Below are 5694 nucleotides of genomic sequence, written 5' to 3'. Positions count from 1 at the left end.
TAGGTTTCATGCGAATTTGACAATTTTGATTAAGTTTATATGTAGCATTATATTTAATCACATATCATTTTTAAATAATTTAAAAACAATCTTTAAAAGAAAATTTTGCTATTATAAAAATAGTTTTGTTAAACTTTTTTTTCTTTAATTTGGCATTTCAATTTAATTTTTTATGTAAAAATTTATTTACACAATTAAACTAGTTAAATAAATAGTTTTTGAACATTTTTTCTAAGTTTATTTTTCATGTGATTTATGTTTTGAATTTAACATTATACTTGAATTAACAAATTACATGTATTATATTAATAGTAATAAAGCGGGGTAAATTAACAAACTAAAAGCATACTGAATTTATAATTTATATTTAAGTTTAACATCATATTTAACATTTTATTATTACATATTGTTTAGATTTTATATTTAACATGCTGTTTAATTTTTTTTTTAACTATTTAAAAATTTAGTTTATATTCTTTTTTAAGTTTATTTGACACTTTGATTTATATTTTCGATTTAACATCATATTTAAATCAATAAATTAAATATATTATATTATAATTATATTGAATTTATGTTTTAAATTAACCATAATATATATTAGCAAATTAAGTATACTGTATTAAAATTTAAAAGATTAATATAGAAATTACAATAATAATGCATTTAATGTATTAATTAAAAAAAGTTAGAAGTTTCAAATAAATATGATAAAAAGAAATGTCTCTTATAATATAATATAGATATAGATAGATATATGAATAGATATAGATGACCACAAAATGACATATAACACAATGCATGAAAGAATGAAAAGTGACAGAAGTTGTTTTATTTATTAGTGTATATGTTTTTTTTTTACAATTTTCTATTATAATTATTGTTAGGAAGTAATACATTTATATCCGAAAAAGTTGAAAGAAAACACTTTCGACAATGTTAAAATAAATGAAATCTCATGTTTGTATCCATATCCAAAGTTCATGACACTTTCGTCGTGAGTACTAAAGCATGTGTCTATCTATCCATAGGGTTGTAAACGAACCAAATGAACACGAACAACGTCTTGTTCATGTTCGTTCGTTTAAGTTAGCCGAACAACAAACGAACACGAACGAATAAACGAACGAGATTTTCTTGTTCATGTTCGTTCATTTAAGAAATTACTTTGTTCATGTTCGTTCACTTATGTTCGTGAACATGCTAAACAAACATAAACGAACAAAGATAAAAAAAAACACAATTGAACATATATGAACATAAACGAACATATAATATAGCAATATAATAAAAAATAATTGAATATAGATTAATACAAATAAACTTAAACAAACGAACATAAACGAACGTAAACGAACATCATAAACGAACGTTCACGAACATAAATGAACGAACGAGACCATTGTTCATGTTTGTTCATTTAACTAAACGAACGATAATTTTTGTTCATGTTCGTTCATTTATTACATAAACGAATATAAACGAACTTCCCGCCGAACAGTTCACGAACGGTTCGCCGAACGTTCAGTTCGTTTACAGCCCTATCTATCCATACTAATAAACGAAATATAAAAGTGTCATATATTATTTTTCTAGCTTTTCTTGTTGACCGATGATATTTTTCTATAATTTATACTATTTCCCAAATTTCGATAACATATCAACCTCAATTTAAATTTTGAAAATAAAAAATCTTATCTAAGTAACATCCATCTACCTCTAGTAATAAATGAAACATAAAAGTGTCACATGTCATTTTTTTCGTTTGTCTCTTTGATACATGATATTTTTCTATGATTTCTATTATTTTCCATTTTTTGGTAACAAATCAACGTAAATTCAAAGTTTGAAAATAAAAAATCATATCCAAATAACATTTTCGAAATATATGATATCTATCTTTTAAAAATCCTATTAAATCTCTTAGCTTTTAATGTATTCAAATAAATCAAGGATACTTTGAATTATCTTCTTTATTTCTTTTCTTGTGTATATAATAACTTGAATATGATACTCTGAATTATCTTCTTTATTTCTTTTCTTGTGTATATAATAACTTGAAACATATTCATCGTGACAAAATATAACCTAGTCATTTATATATCAATGGAAGATTCAAATAAGACGGTGGAGAATAGATTTGATTGGAAGATTCGGTCCTGAAAAATGAAATATTCTTAAAGGTCCAGGACGAACAAGAAAAAAAGGGTCCTTATCTTTATTATAATTTTGTATTTTTAAATAAAAATATATAATCAAAAAAATTAGACCTGCTGCCCACTTTGCCCTCCCTCTAAACCCCATGTGAAGATAATGGCGGTAAGAAAAGACATCAAAGACTAGCACCGGATAGAATCCAAACCTAAGTCGACTTTAAATGTTTCATAAGCTGATAATGGCGGTATTCGTTTCTTTCCTCGGTTTTGGTTTTGGTCCACACCGGTTCCGGTCCTCACAATTTTAGGTTTAAATTGAACTGAATTAGGTGTTACAAAACCCACAACCCAAGTCCAATACAAAATGTGAATCAAAAACCACGTTCCACCTATGCTTCTTGTTGATAGACGCTAACCCAAGATTATTGCAACAACCTTTCAAGTGTCCTCAAGAAAAAATCAATGAAGAAACGGGTTCCCATCATGTATAACTTTAACATCCACAGACAAAAGAAATTATCAAAAATATTTAAAAGAATAAGGAGATTCTGAAGGTTTCTTCCTGGCGATTGCGAGGGTTTCTTCCCGACGAGATCAAACACCGGTAAACTATTCCTCCATGCGGATTTTTCAAGAATTCTTAGTAGCTCGATCACAAATAATCGTATCACGATCCTGTGGAATACGGAACAATGGAAGAAGGGATTCCGTGATGAAGAAGGATGGACATGAAAACCTGGGAAAAGACATACTCAATCAGGTTTTCGTTCTATTGATCTGGATGGGAAGTTTGAGGAGGATAGTGTTCTGATTGGGAATATGTATGTATATAATATGAATCACATCACTTCCACCTTGTACATCACCAATTTTCCACCGTCAATAGACTCTAAAGGACTGTGTTTGGAGTATGTTAAGCTTGGTAAGATTATGGATGCATACACTATTAGGTAGGAATCAAAATTAGGCACAAGATTCGATTTTAATCAATTTCTTAGAGTATAAGTTAAATCTTCTATGGCTAGAAAATTATCAAACATCTGGATTAGTAATTATCATTTATTTGAATTTTTGGCAAGATTTTAGAGAGGGAAATAGCCTAATAAGCCACAACATGTAAATATGAACAACTGAATCCCTAAATAATCATATGTTAGTAATCTGAATAAGCAGTCCTATGCATCAGTAATTTTTGGAGAAAATAAGGGAGGTGGTGCTGATAACATTGTAAAACAAAAGAAGAAGATACAAATAGAGGAGAAAGATGTATTGGTAGTCCAATATTCTACTATGATATTGGTTGCTAATGTACATGAGGTACATGTCATGAAAAACATTTACAATATTTGTCTTAACGAATGGTACATTGGATTGATCATTTGACATGTTGGTGGTATGTAGGTGTGGATTGAATTCATGAATAAGGAAGCATGTAATTCTTTTTAGGAAAATATAAGCCTTAAAGAGTCCTTTAAATATATAATTTCAATTAGGAGGAATTTCGTCATATATGAAAGAATGGTATGGCAAGAAGCGGAAGGATTAGCTCTTTGTGCATGAGGGTTAAATTCATTTAAACGAATTGGAGTAATATAGGGTAAATTTATGTTTTTTAAGATGATTAGGAGGTGGTTGTAAGTTTTGTTTGTATTTATGTAAGTACAAAATAGAAGGAGGTTATTTCAGAAGTAGTGGTGGTCTCGATTGATGGTGTATGGAAAATAAATATTACTGACGAAAAAGAAATTAATATTTCAAAACCAAACCCTTGTGACTTGGATAAATATCATACGGCAGATAATTGTAACAATAACCTTTCATTAGATGATAAAGACATTGTCAAAGAAACATCACGTGTGAAGGTTTCACAAAGGAAGGGGGATCAAGATAGAAAAAATGGCTACAAAATAAAATAAAGAACATGTTGATGGTTTATTTATTGATACTGAAAGTAGCCCGAAGGTTCTTAGGGACAGTCTGACATCCCCAATTTTTACAACAAAATAAAACTTCTTCTTTATGCTTATTTGAAATAGAGTATTCTTTAAAAGAATATATTAGTTCAAAATTTATCCCTAACCATTTTTATTGTAAGATGAAATAAAGAAACATTTTTCATTAATATTACAAAGTGGGTAAGGCATGGGATCTGATGAGTACATAGGATTTTCAATCCATAATAATATAATTAAATCGTTTTAAATATATATTTTAAACTAAACAATTAATCCAATTACGCATTCTCGTTATTCTTACTCCGTGATACTAAAATGACGATCCCAATGGACCTATCCTAAAGGATCACTATAAGCAATGAGTAAACAATACCTATTTAGGGATTCCTTAACATTATATATCAATAAGGTAAATGAGGTACCTGCCATGCAAAACATGTACAAGATTTTTCTTAATGAAGGGAACATTGTATTGCTCATTCGACATGTTGGCGGTATGTATGTGTGGATTGAATTCATGAATATGGAAGCATGAAATTCTTTTTAGAAAAATATAAACCTTAAAGGGTTTTTTAAATATATAATTTCAATTAGGAGGAATTTCGCCATAGATGAGAGAATAGTATTGCTAGAAGTGGAAGGATTACCTCTATGTGCATGAGGGTCAAATTCATTTAAACGAATTGGAGTAATATTGTGTAAATTTAAGTTTTTTAAGGTGACCAAGAGGTGGTTGTAAGTTGCGGGTGTATTTATGTGAGTACAAAATAGAAGGAGTTTCTTTCAAAAGTAGTGGTGGTCTTGATTCATGGTGCCGAATACCATGTATGAGTATATGAACTAGGTACATGGAAAGTAGATATTAATGATTAAGAAGAAATTAATAGTTTAAAACCAAACCCTTGTGACTTGGATAAATATCATATGGCGGATAATTATAACAATGATGAAGAAATTGTCAAAGAAACACCACGTGTGAAGGTTTCACAAAGGAAGGGGGTCAAGATAGAAAAAAACGCCTATTGAATAAAATAAAGAATAGGTTTATGGTTTATTTATTGATATTGAAAGTAGCCCGGAGGATCTTACGGACAGTGTGACACCCCTAATTTTCGCAACAAAATAAAAAAAAATCTTTATGCTTATTTGAATAGAGTATTCTTGTAAAGAATATATTCGTTCAGAATTTATACCTAACCATTTTTATTGTAAGATGAAATCAAAAACATTTTCCAAGAAATACTTTTCATTAATATTACAAATTGGTCAGGTTTGAAATCAAAAACACCATTATTTTATCTTTTACAACCCTTCACTACTAAAAATTATTTGAGGACAATCTTTAGAATAAATCATTTATTCATACATATAAATTAAGAAAGAAAAATCTTGTTATGCTACTTTTATAACACATTTATCTAAAAATACAGATAAATAGCGCATATAGCATTTAAGTATTTAAGTACTTTGTATCTATGTGTAGGATTCAAGTAAATATGCGCTCACTTTGTTAAAGGTGGATGATTGGTGGAAAATTTAGTCCTTCGCCTAGCACCTTTGATTTCCCTTTTAAATGATCTACA

Source organism: Lactuca saligna, chromosome 8 (assembly GCF_052625555.1).
Source record: "Lactuca saligna cultivar CGN05327 chromosome 8, ASM5262555v1, whole genome shotgun sequence".
NCBI classification, from domain to species: Eukaryota; Viridiplantae; Streptophyta; class Magnoliopsida; order Asterales; family Asteraceae; genus Lactuca; species Lactuca saligna.
The sequence above is the reverse complement of the archived record's forward strand: the minus strand, read 5'-3'. Positions refer to the sequence as shown.